Below are 13,058 nucleotides of genomic sequence, written 5' to 3'. Positions count from 1 at the left end.
TTGTGCTAATTTATGGAAAACTAGCTCTTAACCATTTATCCACAAAAGGGCTGCTTGAGCCTTGGCTGTAAAAAATCCATCGGCAGGACCGTCTCTGTTTCTTCGGAAACGACTGTCCGTTACTTGCAGACGGCCCGGGGAAGAGGGTTTTTCTCTACGGAAATGCACCTGGGAGCCCCCCTCTCTCTTCTGGTGCCATCTTGGAACACGTGGGCAGAGACCACACCGTGCACGGGTCAGAGGGTTCCCGACTCTGGCTCACCTCGGGCGGGCAATGGCTGCGGCCTGTCTGTCTGTGACATCTCCCCACTGGCCTCCATCAAAGGGCCCCCGCCGGGCACCGGGAGACACGGGGAGAACATGCAGGCGGCTGCACGGAGGATGAAGAGGGAGGGGCTCAGGGAGGGAGCTGGCCCCGCCATGGGCTCAGCCTCTCCCTTCCATGCAGCTCTGTTCAGTGTCTCTAGGGGACCCGTGGCTAACAGGACAGGTCCCGCTCCTTGTTGAGGGGACGGCCTGGCTGGGGCAAGAGCACAGGGAATTGGGATTCCTGGGAGTCCTCGACAGGATCGGACAGCTCCCACTGTGTTCTGGGCCCTTCTGTGTTTTCTTGGGACAGAAGGCCGATGGGATTGTGCTGCCTAATTTCCTCATCTTACAGGAGGGCGCCCGGAGCCCAGAGCGACCAACTGGCTGGTGGAGGCAGGGCCTACCTGTGTCCTACGCTGGCCCTTCTTCCTTCTTCTGGAGCCAAACTGGCTGAGCTATCTGTGCACGGGGAGAAATAGCCAGGGAAGCTCTGCCTCTCCAGGCCTCTGCTTCCCCCCTGCAGCCGGGATGCAGCTAGGATGACAGGGGTGAGGTCCCAGACACGGGCCCCACTCGGGGCTCCCAGATGCAGCTGACGACATCAGCCCTTCCCCCCGTGCCGGCCCCAGGTGGGTGCAGACCAGCTGGCAGGTTTCTGTAGACAGACAGCGGGGCTGACCTAGGGGGCTCGTCCCCTCACCACTCGTCCTTCACACCCCTCAACGCTGCACCCCCGTGCTACCTTCTGACCCACGACAGGGCGTCCTGGACAGACCACTCAGGAGGGAAGAAAAACTCAGAAGCCCCCCAAGGACAATTCTGCCCACCCCGGTCTCCTCCAGGTCCTTTCTGGACCCCGACATCTGTCCCTTCTCCCTGCCACCTGCAGCCAGCTCCTTGTTCCGGCTTTTCCAGGCCAGGCGTGTGGCCTCCCCGAAGAGGGCCGTCGGGCCAGCACGTGCCCAGGACCTTCTCTGGTCCTCCAGGCGAGGAGGACGTGGCAGGGCCCAGAGGCGCTGAGAGTGTGGGGCATGAGCCTGCCTGACGAGGGTGTGGGCATGGCGGGGCAAGGTCACAGGGACAGAGCGCCTCTGTCTCTGCCTTGCTCCCTGGCCGGCCCCCCCGACCCCCCGTCCCTCTGCCACACCGGCTGCTGGACAGCTGGTCAGGGATGTCCTGCTCCCACATCCTGGGTGGGCAGGTCAGGCCAGGGGTCCCTGGGCACACATGGCCCCTTTCTTCCTCTCCCTCTGACACCTGCCTCCCCTCCCCCGCTGCGGAGCCACACGCACTGGGACTGTCAGAGAGCCGTGGGCCAGGAGAGACGCCGGCCGAGAGCCAGCACCTTCCCCGTGAGGCAGCTGTGCTTCGTGAGAAGGCCCCACAGTCCCAGACACGTCCCCGTCTGCCGCCTGAGGCCACCTTCCTCGCCGTCCAGCCCCCGCGTCGCAGACTTTAGGCTCACCTGCTCTGTGCTCTGCGCCCGCCCCGCCCACGCCTGGCCCCTGTGCCCTGCCTTGGGGTCCCGGGAGCCTCAAGAAACAGCCTTCCGGACCTTTCTCGTTAGGGGCTTAAGAAATGCACAGTGGTGATTAAGAAGCCACCTGGCGTCACTCGGGGCACTTAACGTACGTGTGCTTTTTGCTGTTCCTGCTTCAGATCCTTGTTCTGAAACAGTTACCACCAGGGAATCTGGGCCTGGGCCCTGCACTGCCCTCCCCCCGCCTGATGGCGCTCCTCCCCCTCTGCCGACCCTCTCCTGAGCTCAGCAGGGCCCCACGGGTGGCGGCGGGGGTATGCGCTCGGCTGCGGGTCTGGGGGCATCCAGGCGTGGAGGGGTGATGGCAGGGGCTCCGCTGGTTCTCAGGTGAGTCTGCTCCAGGACTCCAGGACCTGTTGCCTCCAGAAGTCCCTCCCTGAATCCAGGGGGGACAAAGGGATGGCCTGTGGGCTCGGTGGGGGGGGTGGGCCGGCAGGGGATTGGAGGAGGTGAGCCCCGCTGGTGCTGTAACTACCCACCTCCCGGGATGCCCTCCCCACCTTGTGTAGCCCGCCATGCTCCATACCCCCTCTCCAAAGCCCGAGCTAAGTCCCACCTCTGCTCTGACCCCCCCGCTTGCTGGCTGGCGGCCTTCCCCCCATCTCTGGAGCAGATGGAGAAAGTGGTTCACGTCAGGGCCCCCCAGTCCCTAACTCTGGGGCCTCACGGGGTGATGGGCCGAACGCTCAGCTGGCAGGGCGGGGATCCCCGTAACCTGCCATGCACGGAGTGTCGCCATGGACGAGCACCGAGCGAGAGCTCCCAGGCCGAGCGGTGGGGTCTGGCTCCAGGCCTCCCGGACCTCGAGGGCGGAGGAACCTCTGGGGGCCCGTGGGGCTCTCGTCGTATCGGGCAAGGACGCCTTGTCACACTCACGCTCGGCACTGACGACCACCAGCAGCTCCTCGAAGGAAGGGCCCCGTCTTGCACATTTAAAAATAGCCCACGGTGTCTTTCTCTGAGGCTGGCACCTAGGAGGGGCGCTGGACCATGTGTGACTCCGCCCCAGTTGCACCCGAAGGCACGGGCACTGCAAACACCTGCTCAGCGGGCCGCCCGTGTCCAGGATGCCCCGGGCGCACCTGCAGCCGTGCCCGGGCCTCCCCGTCGCCCCTTCCTCAGACCGGAGAGGCCGGCAGGGTCCCATTGGTGTGTCCCAAGGCCGCAGGCCGCGGCAGGGGGAGGTGGCGGGCGGACACCTGTGACCCTGATGAGGGAATCACTGGCTGGGCGCGGGTCTCAAGGAGCGCGATCAGAACACCGTCCGGGGAAGGCGATCTTGCTTGGCTTAAGCTACCAGAGGAATGCAGAGCGTGTGAGGCTGCGAACCAGCCGCTTCCCCGTGGTCCCCAGGCTGCCGAGCAGGCAGCGTGTTCCGGAAAGGTGTTGGAGAATCTGGCGAGGCTGGTGTCGGCTGCAACCCGTTCTAGACAGGGAGGAAGTGGCTCCAAGTGGGTCGATCCGGAGAGGAGGGATGTGGGCTCTCCTGGCCGCCGGCCCACCCGTCTGTCTGCGCTCCCGGAGCAATCTGGGCCCGGCCGCCAGCTCTGGGGCACTTCACTTCCACTTGGAGAGGGCTTCGTGCCTCCGAGAGCATCTCGTGCACACGCTATGGGAAAGAGAGAAGAGTTAAAAGAAAATAACCCTAATCCGGTCACTCGAACTAGAACTATTATTACCTTTTTCTTTTCTTTTTTTCCAGTATTTTTCTTTCCTGTGTGATTCCTTCCGGACTTTTCCTTCGTGCCTGAAACCTTAGCGGGAAGAGCCGACCGGGCCGCGGGCCAGGCCTATCCCGAGCACCCCACAGACCGCGTGCCCCCCGCTGCCACCGCAGGGCAGACGCGGAGGGCGGAGGGGCTGCCCCGCAGAGGGAGGGCCGAGCGGGACCAGAGCGCGGGCTGCGGAGACGGACCCTCCTCGCCCAGCACTGTCCCATGATGGAAACACAAGCACCTGTCGGTCCGGTGCCGCGGCTCACGCGGCCTCTGTCTTGTTTCCTCACGGACCAGACGTGGGCTCCACTCCTCTTGAACGTGTTTACAACACGCACACACCGCCACGTAGCTACCCGTCCCTCCGCGGGGGGCACTCAGGGCCTTGGCAAACGCTCACGGTCACGGTCACAGAGTCTCTGCCGTGAGGCCTCGGGGCTTACTTGCTCCTGGCATGTCAGGTCTTGCCAGAGGAATTCTTTCAGCAGGTGGTGACGTGTGCCTGTGGGCTGGACAGAGGGGGCTGGCCCACCGTGGCGGGGTCCGCGGGGTGGCGAGATGGGCAGGCGTCTCCCCCCCACCCCACCCTGCACACCGATGTCAGATGGCAGTATCGTCCCTGTCAGGGCGGCTGCTAAGTCATGGAGCCAGGATCGGTCCCAGGTCCAGCTTCCACCTGACAGGGGTGACCCCCCCCTCACGCACACACTCACAGAGTCATTCAGCCGTGCCTGCCCAGGGCCACCTTTGTCCTGGGCTGAGCTCTGCACGGAGTGAGCAGCTCTACGTCAGTGTGCAACGTGAGAAAAAGTCCCCGCATGCATGAGCTTACACTCATGAGGGTGGGGTGTGTCTGCAGCAGGTGGGGTGTGTGGTATGGGGTGTGCACGTGTGCTGTATGTAGTGGGGTGTGTGAGTGTGAGTGAGTGTGTGTGTGTGTCTAACCACAGACAAGCTGGTAGGTAAGTGTGTACACAGGACCAGCCCTCGGTGTGGGGCCTGCAGAGGAAGCACAGAAGCCGCCCCTGTGGCAGCTGGAGGGGAACGTGGGGGGGACTGCACTGGGTGCCCAGGAAGACCCCTCCCAGTAGGTGCCGTTGGAGCTGAAGACCTTTCGTTCTAGGGAACGTGCAAATGGTGTAGACACTTTGGAGGCCGCTGGCTGCACATCCTAGGTGTGGGCAGGTGCACGGGGATGACGGGGACAGGCCACCCGGGGCTCTGCTGACTCTGGCCTGAGCTGAGCAGGTTGCAGAGGGCCCTGTGTGGGCCCCAGTGCGGCCTGGGCACTTCCGGGGAGCCCCTCCATGCAGGGGTGCAGACGCTCCCGCCAACACCTGCGGTGATCGCCAGAGCCAGGCCTGTCCTCGGCGACGCGTCCCCCAGGCTGCTGCTCCAGCAGGGTCCCCGGTGAACCCACGCAGGGCGGGCTGTCCGCCGCTGCATCAGTCGGGCTGCAGAGGGAGGCCCGGAGGGCAGACCTACTTGTGCTGTGCGCTGAGGGCGTCCTGGCTGGAGCAGGGCCGCGCTGGGTCCTTGTCCTGGGAGAGGAGGGGAGGGAGGGGACAGACACCCCTTGAGGCACGACCTGTTCCCCGCAGGTTCCTCCCTCAGAGTCAGCGTGAGCTTCCACGACACAGCGTTGGCCTCTGTGACGGCGGGTCCCTGAGGGGAGAGTGCCCCACCCTCAGACGTGCGTGCCCAGCGTGCTGAGTGACCAGCCGGGGGCTCTGGGGCAAGTATGTCCTCAACCCCCAACCACACTGTCGCCTCCACACAAAGGCCACGTGCAGGCCTGCCACGTGAGCCTCCACGGTGCCCCATTAGGGCCACTGTCTTTTCCCAGTGGGGACCCCGGTCAGGTGCTTCTTTGGCTCTTCCCGGCTGTCCCCTCAGCCGCTCCCGTGGAGCTCAGGCCTGGTGCTGCCCGGGCCCCCAGTCCGGCTCCCCACCAACCAGATGGGGGCTCGCACGGCACCACCAGGCCGTCCCCCCACCGTCGTCTTGTCTCGTTGAGACCGCCACGCCCCAGACCTGCAGCTCGCTTACCGTGCCCTGAGTTCCCGCTGTCCCAGCCGTGAATCTCAGCGGTTCTCTTGACACGTCCCTCTCTCGCCTGCTCCCCAGGATCCAGGGGACGTCCACAGCCAGCTGATTTCCCAAATGGACCTAACATCCTCCAATTCTCTTCATCCTCTCGTTGACCGCTCCAGTCAAGACGCTGCGTCTGTCTGGCACCCCTGTGGATGAAAACTGAACATGTTTTGCTGTTGATCGATTTCCTTCTTTTCCTTCTCCCTTCTGTCAGCCTGTTGGGCCACTGGAAGGAAGACCACAGACTGGGAAGCTAGCTGACATCATTTCTCACAGTTCTGGGGCTGAGGTCCCAGGGCCCCCCTCCACTTTCCAGCCTCTCTGACCTTCCTTCACTTCTGAAGCACTGTGCTCTGGTCTGCCCCAGGGCCTTGGCACAAGCTGCTTCCTCTGAAACCTCCTACTATGCATCTCCTGTCCAACGTGCAGACCTCGAGGTAACTTAATGCTCCCTCCCCAGGGACCTTCTCTGATCTCTCCTCAATTCCCTCTAATCTAAATGCAGTCGACTCAAATCAATTCACTTGACTCAAAAACATGCAGTTAGTGTAACACGAATTCAAGCCTTTCTCAAGCAGACTCGCTTCCATGGAGCTCCATCCCAACCATCTCAACTTGGGACAAAACGTGTGGCTCAGCACCAGCTAGATGGAATTGGAAGGACAATGACCCACATTTCAGAAGTTCGTGGACAAGAGCTCTGAAAGATCCACAAGATAGCGAGGAGTTTCTGGAAAGGAACAGAATTCATTCCTGGACTCAGTCCCACTTGGTCATGGTGCCTCCTTCTTATGTGTTGTTGAACTCCATCTGCTCATGTTTTGTTGAGGAAATTTGTGTCTATACTCATGGACGCTGGTCCGTACCTTTCTTTTCTTACAACGTCCTGCTGACCTCACGGAATAGGTTAGGAAGTATTTCCTCAGCTTCCTGTTTCTGGCAGGAATGTGAAGAATTGGTATAGCTTCTTTCCTAAAAGTCTGATAGAATTTACCAGTGAAACATCTGAACCTGGTGGGGTTTTTTGGGAGGGGTGACATTAATCAACTACTGATTCAATGTTCTTAAGGGATACAAGCCATTCAGGTGATCTATTTCTCCTAATACATGTTTTGGTAGTTTGTGTCTTTCAAGGAATTGGTCCACTGAATTTAAGTTATCAGATTTGTGGGCATAAAGCTGTTCATGGAAATTCCTTTGTTTTCCTTTTAATGTCCATGAGATCAAGTATGATGGACCCACTTTCATTTCTGATACTGGTAATTTACGTCTTCTCCCTTATTTTCTTGGTTAGACTAGCTAGAGGTTTTCAATTCTATTGATTTTTTTTAAAAGAAACTATTTCTGGTTTCATTGATTTTCTCTGTTGGTTTCTACTTCTCAACTTAATTGATCTGCTCTAATACTTTTTTCCTGTTTAATTTTTAATTGGCTCTTTTTTCTCTAGTTTCCTAAGGTTGAAAGTAGATTATTGATTTTAGATATTTCTTCTTTTCTAATACATACATTAAATACTATAAATTTTCCTCTAAACACTGTATTCACTGCATCCCACAAATTTAGATGTTATATTTGTATTAAATAAGCTTTTAAAATCTTAGAGAAGTTTTACGTTTATAGGAAAGTCACAAAGATACAAAGAGTTCCCATATATCCCACACCCCATTTCCTTTCTTTTTAACATACATAAATGTCGCCCATTTATTAGTATTAACGAACCCATGTTGATACATTATTGTTACCGAAAATCCACACTTTATTCAGATTATCTTAGTTGTTAACCAATGTCCTTTTTCTGTTCTAGGATCCCACATTAGAGTCATCATTATGTCCCCTTAAGCATCTCTAGGCTGTGATGGTTTTTCAGACATTCCTTGTTTTTGATGCTGTTGGCAGCTTTGGAGAATACTGGTCAGGCCTTTTACACAATGTCCTTTAATTTGTCGCATTATCATTTTCATTTAAATTGCTTTAACTTTTCTTGAGTCTTCTTCTTTAAACCACGTGTTATTTAGAAGTGTGCTATTGAATCTGAAAATAATTTGGGATTTTCCAGATACTTTTCTGCTTTTTATTTTCATTTTATTGTGGTCTGGAAACATACTCTGTCTTATTTCTATTTTTAAAAATTTGTTAAGGTGGGTTTAATGGTCCAAAATGTGGTCTCACTAGGTGAATGTCCTGTGAAAACTTGAGGGGAATGTGTATCGGGCTATCATTGGATGAAATATTCTAGAAGTATCAATTAAATCAAGTTGTTCATTGGTGCTGCTCAGTTCAACTATGTCCTCACCAATATGCTGGGTCTGTTAGTAGCAGAAGAATGCTGAAGTCTCCAAAAATCATAGTGGATTTGTCTATTTCTCCTTGTGGTTCTAACAGTTTTTGCCTTGTTTATTTTGACGTTCTATTGGTAGGTGCATGCATGTTTAGGATTGTTATGTATTTGTGGAGAATTGGCTCTTTATCATTATGTAATTCTGTACTTTATCCGTGATGATTTCCTTTGTTCTGAAGTTGCCTCTGTCTGAAATTACATAGTTATTCCAGCTTTTTATTAAAGTTAGTTTGAGATATCTTTCTTTATCCCTTTAATTTTAACCCCTTTGCGTCTTTATATTTAAAATGGGTTTAGGGGCGCCTGGGTGGCGCAGTCGGTTAAGCGTCCGACTTCAGCCAGGTCACGATCTCGCGGTCCGTGAGTTTGAGCCCCGCGTCGGGCTCTGGGCTGATGGCTCAGAGCCTGGAGCCTGTTTCCGATTCTGTGTCTCCCTCTCTCTCTGCCCCTCCCCCGTTCATGCTCTGTCTCTCTCTGTCCCAAAAATAAATAAAAAACGTTGAAAAAAAATAAAATAAAATGGGTTTCTAGGAGACTACTTGCAGACTTCTCTTTGAATCGGTGTATTTAGACCATTCCCATTAAAAGTGATTACCGATATAGTTGGATTACCATGTATCTACCACATTTGTAATTATTTTCTCCTTGTTGCATTTCTTCTTATTTTTTCTCCCTCTTTTTCTCCTCCTTTTTGTGGTTGTAACTAGGCATTTTATATGATTGAATTCTATCTCATTTCTTAGCAAAGCAATTATATTCTTTCCAGTGGTTGTCTTGGAGCTTTTAATATAAAGTTAAATATTTGAAGTCCATCTATGTACTACTTTTCATGCAGTCTGCTTATAATCCCACTTTCTCCTTCCCATCACTACAGCATGGCTGTCACTTACTTTAACTCTCCGTATGCTATTGTCATCCAATATATTGTTATGATTTCAAGCAACTCTCTTTTAGATCTATTAAGAAAAAGAAGACTTTTACCTTCACTTAATTCTTCTCTGCTACTCTTCCTTTTTTTGGCAGATCCAAGTTTATGACCTATATCATTTACCTTCTCCTTGAAAAACATTTTTTTAAACCTTTCCTGCAGAGCAGGCCTGCTGGTGATGAAGTCCCTCAGTTTTGTTTGCCCGAGAAAGTAAATGAAATGCCATAAGAATAATAACAACCACCATAATAATCACAGATTTATATTTTTATAGCACTTTATAGCTTGCAGAAGTCTTTCACTGACCTCCTTTCCCCCACTGAGCTAATTGTTTTATCCTTGGTACCCCCACCTCCTATACTTCCTGTTTTGCATCTGTCCACACTCTATAATTGCTGACTTATGTTGCTGTCTCTTCCACCAGACAGTGAGTCGTTAAAGGCAGTGGCTGTGTCTGCTTAATTGTTTCATCTTCATAAACCTGACAGTTTCTCAGTATACACATTTTTTAATTAATAGACTTAATTTTTAGAACAGTCTTAGATTTACAGAAAAATGGAACAGGTAGCACACAGAGTTCCCATATGGCTCCATCCCAATACACTTTCCTCTATTATTAACATCTTGCATGAGTGTGGGACATTTGTTACAACTAATGAACCGATATTGATATATTATTATTAACCAAAGTCCATAGTTTACATTTTGGTGCACTCTTTGGGGTGAAAAGTTCTCGGAGTTTTAGCAAACGCATAATGTCATGCACCCACCATTCCACTTTTCATCAGAATGCTTTCTCCACCCCGCAAATCCCGTGTGCCTCACCGAGGCAACACTCCCTCTACCCCTGCAACGTTAGGCAACTACTAAACTTTTACTGCCTCCATAGCTTTGCCTTTCCCAGAATGCCGTGCAACTGAAGCCGTATGTATGGAGGGCTTCTTTTACTTAGCAATGCACACTTTTAGTTCTCCCCTGTCCTTTCGTGGCATGATTGCTCATTTGTTTTTAACTGCCAAATAGTATTCCAACATACGGCTGTATTACAGTTTGTTTCTCCCTTCGCCTATCGAAGAAAGCCTTACTTGCTTCTATTTTTTTGGCAATTGGAAATTGTGAATATGCTACTGTATACTACTACTATATACTGTGAGTTTTGTTGTTGTTGTTATGGACACAAGTTTTTGACTCTGTTGGCTATCACTAACATCTAGTGTCAATGTTCTGGATTGTGGCCATTCTAATAGGCGTCTGGTGGTACCTTGTGCTAGCTTGTAATTTTCTGACATGCAATGTTGAAAACACTCTTAAATGCTTTTCTGCCATCTGTACCTCTTCTTTGGTGACAATTCTGTTCAGATCTTTTGCCTATATTTAAAAATCGGGTTGTTTATTTTCTTGTCGTTTTAATAAGTTTGAGAACTTGAGCGTTAACAACTTCTTTGTGTATTTTAGATACAAGCACTTCATCACATATGTGTTTTACAACAACTGTCCCCCAGTCCGTGGCTTGTCTCCATTCTTTTAGCACTATCTTTGGCAGAGTAGAACTTTTTAATTTCGATGAAATCCGACCTATCAATTCTTTCATGCCTCATGCTTTTGGTGTGGTATCTAAACAGTCATCTCCAAACTCAGGTCACCTAGATTTTCTCTGACATTATCTTCTAGAAATTTTGTAGTTTTGTGTTTTAAAATTAGATCCATGATTGACTTTGAGTTAGGTGTGTGTGTGTGTGTGTGTGTGTGTGTGTGTGTGTGTGAATGAAGTAAGGTCTGTGGCTAAATTTATTTTACTTATTTTGTATGGATGTGCAATTGTTAAACACTATTTGTTGAAGAAACTATTCTCCTTTGAATTACCTTTGCTCATTTGAAAAGATCAATTGCTTATGTTTGTGTAGGTCTGTTTCCAGGCTTTCTATTCTGTTCCATTGGTCTATTTTTTTAATTCTTTCTCAAATACCATGATCTCTTGATTACTGCAGTTTTGTAGTTAAGTTTTGAAGTCAGATAATATCAGTTCTCCCACTTTATTCTTCTTCAATATTATGTTGGCTATTCTGGGTCTTTGCTTTCCCATACAAAATTAGAATCAGTTTGTCCATATCTGCAAAATAACATGCTAGAATTTTTATTGGGATTGCCTTGATTTTATAGATCAACTTGAAAGGAATTGACATCTTAACAATATTGGGTCCTCCTATCCCTGAAGATGAAATATGTCTCCATTTATTGATCTTCTTTGATTCTTCTTTTCATCATTATTGTTGGTATCCTCATGTAAATCCTATACAGATTTTGTTAGGTTTGTACATAAGTATTTAATTTTTTGTTATTAATGGAAATGATATTGTGTTTTTAATTTAAAATTTTTAAATTTTTTAAAAAGCTTACTTATTTTGAGAGAGAGAGAGAGAGAGAGAGAGAGGGAGAGAGATGGAGAGAGAGAGAGAATCTGAAGTAGGTTCCCTGTTGTCAGCACAGAGCCCTATGTAGGGTTAGAACTCACAAACTGGGAGATCATGACCTGAGCTGAAATCCAGAGGCAGACACTTAACCAATTAAGCCACCCAGGAGTCCCTTTAATTTCAAGTTCTTATTGCTCACAGGTAGGAAAGCAATTGACTTTTGTACACTGACCTTGTATCCTGTAACCTTGTTTTATGACTTGTTACTTCCAAGAAGTGGTGTGTGTGTGTGTGTGTGTGTGTGTGTGTGTGTATCTATTTAGGATTTTCTGCACAGACAAATATATTATCTGTAAACAAGTACAATTTTACTTCTTTCCCTAACAGCTTTCTTTTTCTTGTCTTATTGCATTAGCTAGGACTTCCAGGATAATGTTGAATAGAAGTGGTGAACAGATTAGATCTGATAACTAGTGGTGGGTAGAATTGTTCACAAGTCCTTTTATTATCTTTTTAATACCCATGGAACTAGTAGTGATCATGTTTTCATTTCTGATATCAGTAATTCGTGTCTACACTTATGTCTTTCTTAGCCATCCTAGAAGTTTATCACATTCATTGATCTTTCCAAAGAACTAGCTTTTAGTGTCACTGATCTCTATTGATTTCCTATTTTCACTTCTGCTCTAATTTTTATTATTTATCCCCTTCTTATTTAATTTTATTTCCTTTTTTCTTAAGAGATTTTCCACCTTTCTTCTTTTCTAATAGGTGCACTCAGTGCTATAAATTTCCCCTCTAAGCATTGTTCTTGATATATCCCACAAATTTTGATAGATTGGGCTTTCATTTTCATTTAGTTAAATATATTTTAAAAGTTCTCTTGAGACTTTTTTGGACCCATGTATTATTTAGCAGTGTGTCGTTTACTCCAAATAGTTTGAGATTTCCCAACTAGCCTTCTATTATTGATTTTTCATTTAATTCCATTGTAGCATGCAAGAATACTTTCTATGATTTATATTCTTTTAAATTTATTAAGGTGTGTTTTATGGCCGAGAATGTCTGTTTTGGTTAATGTCCCCTGTGAGCTTGAGAAGAATATGTATTCTGCTGTTGTTGAATGAAGTATTCTATAAATGTCAATTATATCCAGTTGATGGATAGTGCTGTTCCGTTCAACTATGTCCTTAATGATCTTGTGTCTGCTGGATCCGTCAATTACTGATGGGGGGTGTTGACATCTTCAACCCCTATAGTGGATTTGTCTGTTTCTCCTTGTGGTTCCCTCAGTTTTTTTCCCCCACATAGTTTGACACTTTTATTAGGTGCGAGCATGCACATTAAAGATTCCCATATATTTGTGGATAATTGATCCCTTTATCATGATGTAATGCTTCCCTTTATTCCTGATAATTTCCCTTATTCTGAAATCTTCTTTGTCTAAAACTAATAAAACTGCTAAGCTTTCTTTTGATCAGTAGTGCATGGTTTATTTTTCTCCATCCCTTGACTCAATATATCTGTATCTTTGTCTTGAAAATGGGTTTCTTATATATAATACACAGTTGGGTCCAGTTTCTTTCTTATCCCCTCTAATGGGAACCGCCTTTCATTTGCTGTATTCGGACTATTCACCTTTAAAGTAGTTATAGGTATAGCTGGCTTACTATTAACCATATTTGTAACTGTCTTCTATTCATTGCACTTGCCAGTTATTTCC

Source organism: Prionailurus viverrinus, chromosome B4 (assembly GCF_022837055.1).
Source record: "Prionailurus viverrinus isolate Anna chromosome B4, UM_Priviv_1.0, whole genome shotgun sequence".
NCBI lineage: Eukaryota > Metazoa > Chordata > Mammalia > Carnivora > Felidae > Prionailurus > Prionailurus viverrinus.
This window is presented reverse-complemented; position numbering follows the sequence as displayed.